Source organism: Sceloporus occidentalis, unplaced genomic scaffold (assembly GCF_023333645.1).
Source record: "Sceloporus occidentalis isolate IW3139 unplaced genomic scaffold, rSceOcc1.0.p SCAF_432, whole genome shotgun sequence".
Lineage (NCBI taxonomy): Eukaryota > Metazoa > Chordata > Lepidosauria > Squamata > Phrynosomatidae > Sceloporus > Sceloporus occidentalis.
Window position 1 is genome coordinate 315,039 of NW_028317412.1, and position 9,927 is coordinate 324,965.

The window sequence follows — 9,927 nt, forward strand, 5'->3', positions numbered from 1 at the left end:
GAAAAAAAAGGAGAACAAAAAGCGAGTAACAACGTGGCCCCGTATCCAAAGGGATCGCACCACGCGGTCCGCGGGCAAACCGGCTACAAAGAACTATTTCTAAGTCTTGATAGAAACGGTTAGAAAATAAAATATATATATATAAAAAATTGGCTTATCTTGGAAACGTGCGAAGGGCTGCATGTTATTTCACGGCGCTGCGCTCAACGTCCTATTTACCGTGGCGGCAACCAATTGGGGGAGAGGTAGGTGAGCTTCTAGCGACGAAAGTGCGACCCCCCCCCCCCCCCCATTATGGATAATTCAGCTCGGCTCGTGTTCATGGAATACGAAGCAGGGGTTTGCTGTAATCTGGAATTGGTTTCATATAAAGAACTAAATTCCTAAGCTAATAAATAAAAAAAACAAAAAACACTATTTGCTACTGCAACATGCCTACGTTGTATTGAAATATACAAGATATTACAGAAGAGCGATGCGCCGAGCAGACGTACTCCCACGCCGGCGCTCGGCGGACGCGGCCCGGGGTCATGGAAATAACAGCTGAGCCCGGGGCCCAAGCTGAGCGAGTTATTCAAACGATAATAAAGTGCATAGATTGGATACACCTCACGAGAATTGGATTTAACGTGACCCTCGTATGCATAGAGAAGCGGTGGGTTCTCGGGTTCTGTTTGATCCGTCGCTCCTCTCCGACTGTCCCGGGCGCCATCGCTTTGTAACAGGGTCGAAAGCTGCCGAGGCAGAGAGATTTCTCTTTTTTTTGGCCGGTCACCACAGCAGAACAAAAGAGGACGCCTGTCTTTCCCGGTAGCACAGCGGTCTCTGAAAAGAATGCTTCTTCTAGTTCCCCCCGGAAAAAACGGCTCCTCTCAAGTATTGCGATCGCTACATGTAGTTTTTGTTTGTCTACCAGATAAACGAATAGAAAAGCAGCAGCTCGGCCTCCAAAGTCTGTATTTAGAAATAGTTTTTTGGGGTGGTTTTGCCGGAGCGCCTCGCTGAGAAATGCCGTTGTGTGCTGCGCACGACGCTTTACAGATAGAGAAACCCGAAGCGCCACGTAGCCGACGGGGTTATTCAAAACACTAAACCCTCCGTTCGTTCGCACCGCCGAGCATTAAAAATATTAAAAGCAAAAAAAAAAAAAAATTAAAAAAAATATTTGAGTGACATCGCCATCTCTAAAAGTCTAAGTTATGTTCATATTTATATATTTATACATATATATAAAAGGAAGAAAACAAAAAAAAAAAAAAGAAAGCAACGCAACTCTTTAACCCTTGGCTTCAGAGCCCTTCTTCGCGGGGTGGGGGAGACGTAATTTTGGGCGAGAAGGCCTTTATATCGACCGCCCGGTGTTCGAGGCGGAGGGCCGGCTGTCCTCTACTCCCGTTTGTGCCTTGCAATCCGCAATATACTTTATACATGAAGAAAATAAACATGGATTTGACACCGTGAGATCATAGGAGATAAAAGGGAAGAGGGGTAAATGTTAAGGATGTGGCAAGTGGCTCGGGCACGCGGGGCAGGCGGGAGGCAGATGATATAGAGAAGGATTTCCGTGGGTCATCTTCCGCCTTTCACCCGACACAACAATATTCCTACTCCAAAAAGATAAAAAGTTACTGCCTCGGAGGATCATCTACAACTTCAATTCCGTGCTGCTGCAGCTGAGCTCGGAGGAGGGTGTTCTCATTCTTCTGGTCCTCAATCTGAAGGAAAGAAGAAGAAAACGGACAATCAGATCAAGAAAAACAAAATTTTTTGCATTTTACGAAGAAACGTTTCCATGAAAGTATCTGGAGAGTCTCGGCCCCCCGCTATCGAGTCTCTGACCTGCTGACGCAGCACCTCGTTGTCCACGTTGAGCCGCTCGGCTTCTTTGTAGGTTTCCTGCATGCGCTGGTTGGTCTGGCGCAGTTCACGTATGTAGTCGCAGGCTTTAGAGAGGATGCCACCTTTACTCTGCTAGAGGGATTTAAAAGAGCCAAGCGTGAGCAGAGTGATAACTAACCGCTAAAGTGCTCAACGGGGCTTCCCAAAAAGCCACCGGGATTCTGCTCCGCGCGTGGCAGAGGCAGACGCTGGTTATCGAGTCTCACAGCGACACCCGGTGGCGAAAGTTAGATGGGAGAAGACTCTATGCTACAGAAAGGAAGTGGATATGCGGAATAGCCTTTCAGCGGAAGTAGTTAAAGAAAACCACGAATTCACAAAATAATGGAATGTGCATAAAACTATCCTAAAGAATAAAGACTAAGAGGGTCCAGCTGGGTTTCCCCCCCCCCCGTTATTGATGTTGTTACAAGCGATATTTCTGTGACCCCCAAGATGTGAAAATAGAAGACGATGATAGCTGCGTGTATCCCAGAGTCTACATTCGAGGGGCTCGCACGGCGATCAGTGTCCCCTCATCTGAGGAGTGGAGAGGGGGACAGAGGCGTGGAGAGAGGGGGACAGAGGCGTGGAGAGAGGGGGACAGAGGACTCTCTTACCGCGGAGGTTTTGCTGCTCTCCGCGTTGCAGTCTGGAATGATTTTGGACAGCTGGACGATCCAGTTGTTAATCTTATCCCTCCGTCTCCTCTCCACTGCGGAAGAATAAGCGGCAATGAGAACGTGCGTGGAGACCCCCGATATGGGGGTCGGAGAAAACATGAACATTTCTCAGTTACCTTCGTTGTGCTGCGCTCTGCGCCTCTCGTCCCGCGGAGTTCGGTTTCCGTCCATTTTACTAACAGGATCAGAGAACAAAACAAATCATCTCAAACATCTTTAAAGTCACGTAGAACTTTGCGTAAATCCCAAGTATTTAGAAGTATGTTTTCACTTGTCAGGCGTCGAGTACGTACGGTGAGTAGGGGTGCGTCCGCGGGGCGATCGTCCTCTGGGTTCCCGCAGGAAGCACGTCTTGGTGGGTCATCATGACATAAAATTGACCTAGTAACGGAAGGGATCGTATTGAGCACAGAAAATACACGCGGAAACAAGAATTCGCGGGTTAAAAGATACTTTTTAAATGGTGGGCAGGACCGTACAATAGGAGTACACAGAAGGAGTCCATGAAATGCTTGTAAGGTCTCACGGGCTGGTCACCCTCGCTCACCTCCTGCTTGTGCCAAGGACGGGTCAGCCGTCTGTACGGACACCGGCGTCGCGTCGCCAACTGTGGAAGCTGGGAAGTAGGCGAAGCGCGTCTCCCCGCTGACCGCGTCCGTAGAAGGACTTCCGCCATTACTGAAAGGGTTCTGGATGACGGCCTGTCGGACAAACCAGAGCGATAACACGACTTTAGTCGCTGAAGCGCGGCGATCACGTTATGCTCCGTGTGAGAAGCTCCTCTTAACCCCGTTACGAGCCGCGGAGCCGAGAGACGCATCGAGAGCCAGTCGGGTTAGGAAAGAAATCCTATCTGCTGCAATGATTCAGACCATAAGAACCCAACGCGAGACATTCTGAAAAAGCCACGGCCGGTACCTGTGCTACGGCTTGCTGCGCACCACCAAAGGCTGCGGTGGACACCACGCTGACCGCTCCGGTCGCGTCCCCCTGACCATCCAACTGACTATCTGTCACCTGGACAACGCGATACGTCACCTGCGGGGCGAGAAACACAAAAGGGGAGCGTTAAGATCCGCAGGGTGAGGAACGGCGGGGCAGCTTCCATTACACCGGTCCTGTGTGCGCTAAGAGATCCGCCATTCTCCCGGGCATATCTGCTCTCCATCTTAAAGCCCTGCTCAATACGCACCCTCTTTTGGAGAATACCTTTACGGATCTTTTATTGAACCCTCTGAAGGTTTAAGCTCGGACTGAAACTTTGGAGATACTCTAAGTTTCTATGGCAACAACACATGAAGTGTTCCGGAAAATAATTACAAATATGCCAGGATATTACATGATTAAGGAGTTATTTGTGGGAAGGGTTTGGGGTATTTTATAGCACCGGCAATGTTGGGGTTTTATTCTATTGAAAGTAAAGTACCTGTCCTCCATTATTCTCTGTGCGGAACTGGTATTGGATATTGTGGTCTGTGAATGCGGCTTGTTGGACAGTGCGATGGCCACCGCTGTATGCTCGTCGGCACTCGTCTCCTCTCCTGGAACAGCCAAGAGTACAAGATTGTTAATAACTATATATATATTCACGCACACGTACACTCACACACCCACCCACTTACTTACACACGCACGCACACTAACACACACACACTATAACTCCTGATCAAACAAGAGAATCCTGGCAGGCAAATTACTTCGGAAAACAAAACATTCAAAGCTCTTACCTTCGTGTAATTCGACAACGTCGTCGTCCTGTCCCTTATCGTGACTGAAGAAGAAGAAAACAAGAAGAAAGATTAAAATGAATACATAAACGACAACTCGAGACCAAGTGACCCCGGCCCGGAAACATCTGATCCAGGGAAACGGATCGCTTCTAGTCGATCGCTTTAGGGCAGCAGCTCGACTTCATTAAAGGTCGCAACCGGCCAGCAAAACCCAAGAACTGGCAAACGCTAAAAGGCCTCATCAATTTATGCGTTTGCCGACGCGCACTACTCAATGACTTGCACGGAATCGGCTCTGCCGGGTCAACCTCCGTCACCTTCCACGGTCAACTGGACTCAATGAAGACATAGGACCATCAAGAACAACCCTGTCTACAGCGATGTGACCGGCGGTGGGAAAGATGGATGGACGGCTCATGCTCATCCAAGCGTCTCCAACATCTCCCCCCCGAGTAACGCGTTCCAGAGCTTTACTGCCCTCACTGTCTACTACGGAGCCGTCCTCCCTACGGTCTACGACGACGGCCCCCGTGGGACGAAGAGGTCTTGTTATTACGCCGGTGGCAGACATCACACCGCTACAAAAAACCCTACAGATACCATCAAGTAATGGAAGACGATTCCTCTGCTCGCTCGCCTATAGTACCCTGAGGACATTGTAACGACTACGCGGGCGCCCCAAACTGCCCCGAACGAGCATGAAGCAGTCTGCGGATCGCTCACAGAGTAATTATCGGGGCGTCTCTGTTAATATCTGGTCTTATGACCCGTCCCGGATCTGTTAACCCTATGTGTGAGCCGTGTCTGCCGTAAGGCCCCTCGGGGCTCGTTGTTTAGTATTTTTATGAAACGGATCCTGTGACTTAAAACACTCAGGGCTTCCATTTCTTATCTTTAACGATAAACCGTCACAGGCGGGAAGCTGCAGCCCCCACGAAACCTTTCCTACAAAAAGCTGCGTTCAGCAGACCAGGCCCAGCGGGGCTTATTCACTAAAGACAGAGTTCATTTCAGCTCCTTGGCTTCAATACTAATCCAAGCCAAGCCAGCTTCTGCTGCAAGAAGAGCTTGGCCAGCCCTGAGAAAGTATAATCAACACTCCGAGTGTCTCCTTACTCATTGAACTATCCATTATACAGGGCTAGCTCAGGCCCCATCGCCAGAGTAACCTGCCTGTCTTTGCCCTTCATAATGAATAGTGAAGCGAGGGGGTTCAAACCACAACTCGCATTTAGCGAATAAAGCCCCGCGCTGCAGCTTCCAGACGGCTGCCGGCTGCACTTTCCTGTTAACCTCAAACCGTATAAATAGATAAGCAGAAGCTCTACGTGGCGGGAGGAAAACTCTCACAAAGCCGGGGCCGATCGGGGGCCGCTGACTAACGCACATTTTTTAGCGAATCAAATCATAGAACCTGACGGCAGGTCGGCCCCGTCGGCCCCCCGTCTGGTCTGCTGTAAAGACTCAAACCTTAATCAGTCGTCTTTAGATTCAGGAGCCATATGCCGATCCCATGCGTTGTTTAACACTGTATTACCCTCTACCACCTCTTGCCGAGAGGCTGATCCACTTATCTACCACCCTCTCAGTAAAGTAAAACTTCCTAATGCCTCTGACTCTCTAGTTTAGGATGGCGACCTCTCGCTGTCAAACGTCTCCTCTTCCGAAATGAGCTGATCGCATTCCAAAGGTTTCTCTCAATGCAAAGAGTGAGCGCAGGAGAGAACGAACCCGATCACACGCCTCAACCACACTGCCTGGGACTCCAAGCACTGCACGGGGGGCTTCACCTCACCCACGCGGACCCCCGTAACCAGGACACACACAGCCGCGTGCCACAGAGATCCCCCCACCAGCCCGACACCACGCTCCACAAAGTGCAGGAGGCCATAATCTAAAACCAAGGAGTCAGGGGCTTAGCTGGAACATAAGAAAGTTTCACTTCAGTGAGAGGGTAGTTAATAAGTGGAACAGCCACCCAGCAGAAGTGGTAGGGGGAATTTAAGCAGGCATTGTTTTAAGCATATAGTGCTTTAACGCTTTCGCCCAGCAAGCAGGTATCGCAGGATCCACCGAAAGCTGTCCTGTTTTCCAGTAACAAGCGATCCGCCTTCCCTCCCCGATGTCGTTTGGATACCGGAAGCCGGCACAGAAGGTTACGCTTTAGCCAAATATCTGCAAGTTTTGCATCTCCCAAGATCCGGCGGGGAGCTGAACATCTGGTCGCGTCCTCTCCAGCTAACCCAATCCACTCTCTGCAAGCTGCACAGAGCGTGGCCCCCAGGGGCCGCACAGACCCCGCCCCTGCCTGATAATAGTTACCGTTTATACAATATATCTGACGATTATCCGCATCTCCTGAGCAGAAAGAAAAGCCCGTTTATGGTTATTCGTTCATCACCGTCACGCACATAGGAGTCTATTCACTAAGCGGGGAGCTTGCATTATGAAGCGCCCTGCTCTCCGTGCCGGCAGGCATTACAGGTGTCGGCGCCAGCAGCGGGGATCTGACCGGACATAAAGCACCCGGAGACCGCGCGGCAACCTTCACTTTTTTTTAACGACAATCTGACAATTACAATGAATCGTCTTCGGAGGAAAGAGTTAGCCAGCGGCCCCGACAGCACTAACCCCCCCCCCCCAGCGGGCGAGCGTACCCTAACAGCCCTTTATGCAAATCAGCTGTCACCCGCGCTATCCCAACGAAGAACATTCTCTCCTCTCACGCCAAAAGGAAACTTTCCAAAATAACCAAAACACACAAATCGAAATCGTTATACAACAGACTGCAAACGTTACGCGACATATCGCCCGACCCGCAGATATATCACAGGATGGTATAATAACCTCATAGCACCTGTCATACCATCCCCGCCGCGCTTATCACAGTCCCTCCATTCAAACACAAGGCACGCTTACGACATATTTTATCAAAATAATAATTATTTTTTAAAAAACCATGATATATAAACATTACATACAACAATGTATTCAGAATTTTGTATAAATATTTATTAAAAAAACATTTAAATTATACAAAATATATATATTATGTTTTTTTATATATATTTATACAAAATTATAAATGATATACATAATTATATTATATACAATTTATTTTTAATTTTGTATAATGTTTATAAAAAAAAACAATATAAATATATGTAATTTTGTATAAATATTATTATATTGCCATACTAGTGACATCAGCTACTCGACAAACGGCCAATGTAAGTTATTATTATATCTATTCCCGGCCTATATGTATATGTTTACGTATATATTATAAACGCAGGGGGCCGGCATATTCTATACGTTATTCCATAGGTCAGCGCCTATTCTATAACACCTGGAATGTGTAATAAGTTCTTTGTAAAGCACACGCCGTTTAATATTGCATTGTGATGTTTTTGTCCCCCACGTGGCACCGTACAATATGCTATTACCCCAACCCCCCCCCCCCCGCTCACTGGATTATATTATTACTGTCATTAATAGCCCTCCGTTCTGCCCCTGCCCTCCCACAAACACTGTCATTACTGCTCTTAATACCCATTATTACACCAGCGTATATTACGGTCATTTATACCCGGCCACACTAAAGTCATTTACAGTTATTAGGGCCAATTACATGTCATTCTCACCCCAGTGCGCCCCCCTTTAGTGTGGCTATTTATCCCATTCTTACCCCAGTGCCCCCCCTTAATGTGGCTATTTATCCCATTCTTACCCAGTGCCCCCCCTTAATGTGGCTATTTATCCATTCTTACCCCAGTGCCCCCCCTTAATGTGGCTATTTATCCCATTCTTACCCCAGTGCCCCCCCTTAATGTGGCTATTTACCCCATTCCTATCCCAGTGCCCCCCATTAGTACAGCCATTCATCCCAATTTTGCCCTGCGCCCCCCCATATTATTGCCCTTGCTTAGTGTGGCTTTTTACCCCTGTGCTGCTGTTAGTATCACTATTTACCCCATAATTACTCCTGTTACCCCCCGTGCACCCCATTACTATGGCTGTTTACCCCCAATGCCCTCTATCTGAAAGGCCATTTACCCTTATACCCCCAACCACCAGCCTGGCTATTTGCCCCAGTGCCCTGCGTTAGTATGGCTGTAACTCCGCATTAAAGTACCCCCTTAGTCCGCCCCAAGAGTGCAGGCCGCAGCCTCGGGCTGGAGTTCTGACCTGGCGAGGAGTCGAGGCCCTGATCCAGCATGGTCCATGTGTCGGTACTCGGGGTGGCCCGTGTCCCCCGGGTCAGGGCGGTGCGGGGCCGAGGCCCGAGACGGCCCGGGGGGGTGGAGGAGGCGGGAGGCCCGGCGGAGCTGATCACGGGGACAAACACACGGGTCATGTGAGGAGATCCCCTGTCTGCCTCCCTGCACCGCCGCCGGGACACGTGAGGAGGATGGAGGCGGGGAGAAGAGAACCTGGCACACCGCGGCCCAGCAGCACCGACACACCGAGCGCCAACCGAACGAACGCAGCGCTGACACACGAGCGGGCGGGCCCGACAAACATCGGCGGGCGGATCCCTCACACAAACAACAGCGGCGGCGGGGCCTGGAGCGGGCGGGCGCGACACACACACTTGGCGCACATGCGGGAGGGCCCGACACACACACTTGGCGCACCGCGGGCGGGCCCGACACACACAGCGTACACTGTCCAGACAGGAGCGGGCGGGCGCCAAACCCACATTCACAAGCAGTGTACGCTCGGCAGAGAGGCGCGGGCGGGCACGAAACCCACATTCACAGCCTGGGTATCGTCTGCAGATGAGTGCGGGCGGGCGAACTAGGTGGAAGCCCTCGCGGATTGGTGCGGGCGGACGGCCCTAAACAAAACATTTACTATATGCAGACGCGGGCGGGCTGAGCATGTGGACCCGGATTATAAAGACCAACTTGTGCTTAAAGTGGGGCAGTTGTCATGGCAACCATGGAACTGCTCCTGTCAATTGCTCAACATTTAGCATCCTTTATTTTATATATAGAAAGCCTGGTGCATACAGACAAAGGAATTCATGGAGGATTTACACAAATAGCTGCCAGCAGTCCAGAATTGACCCAGACAGTCCTAAAAACTGGTTTATTACCATACTTGCCCCGAGGATGTTCCATATGTCAGGGGCTGCTGAAGGGCTCTGGAAGTGTGAAAAGTGGCCAAAATCTGTATATGACACCGCCAACAGTCCTGGATTTCCCTTGTAGAGTCCCAACAACTGACTTATTATGCTCATTTACCCCATTAACTTTAAAATCGCAATGATTAAAAGTAAAGGATGACTTCGCCGTAGAGGGGCTGAGATCGCTGGACATCTTCCTGCCCTGATATCCTCTCCACCCCTTACTGCCTGTACAGCAATCAGCAACTTAGTAGAGAGATCGTCCAATGGGGAGTAATAATGGTGCAGATCCAGGGAACAGGCAGTATATAACATGTAATCATGTTTATTGATCTCCTACTTGCTTCTATTTTGGAATATTTAGGTGCATCAAGGAAGTTTAACTTTGCCATTAGAGTGGTAGATAAGGGGAACAGCCCTCCCAGCAGAGGGGTAGAGGTTAATACAGCAAGGGGATTTTAAACATGCATGGGATAGACATACGGCTCCTGAATCTAAGACAAGA

General features: G+C 49.6%; 1 pseudogene; it reads right to left on the minus strand.

Moving 5' to 3' along the window:
- Window positions 1-1,625: 1,625 nt before the first annotated feature.
- On the minus strand, window positions 1,626-8,510 carry LOC149272615 (upstream stimulatory factor 2-like; annotated as a pseudogene).
- Window positions 8,511-9,927: the final 1,417 nt, after the last annotated feature.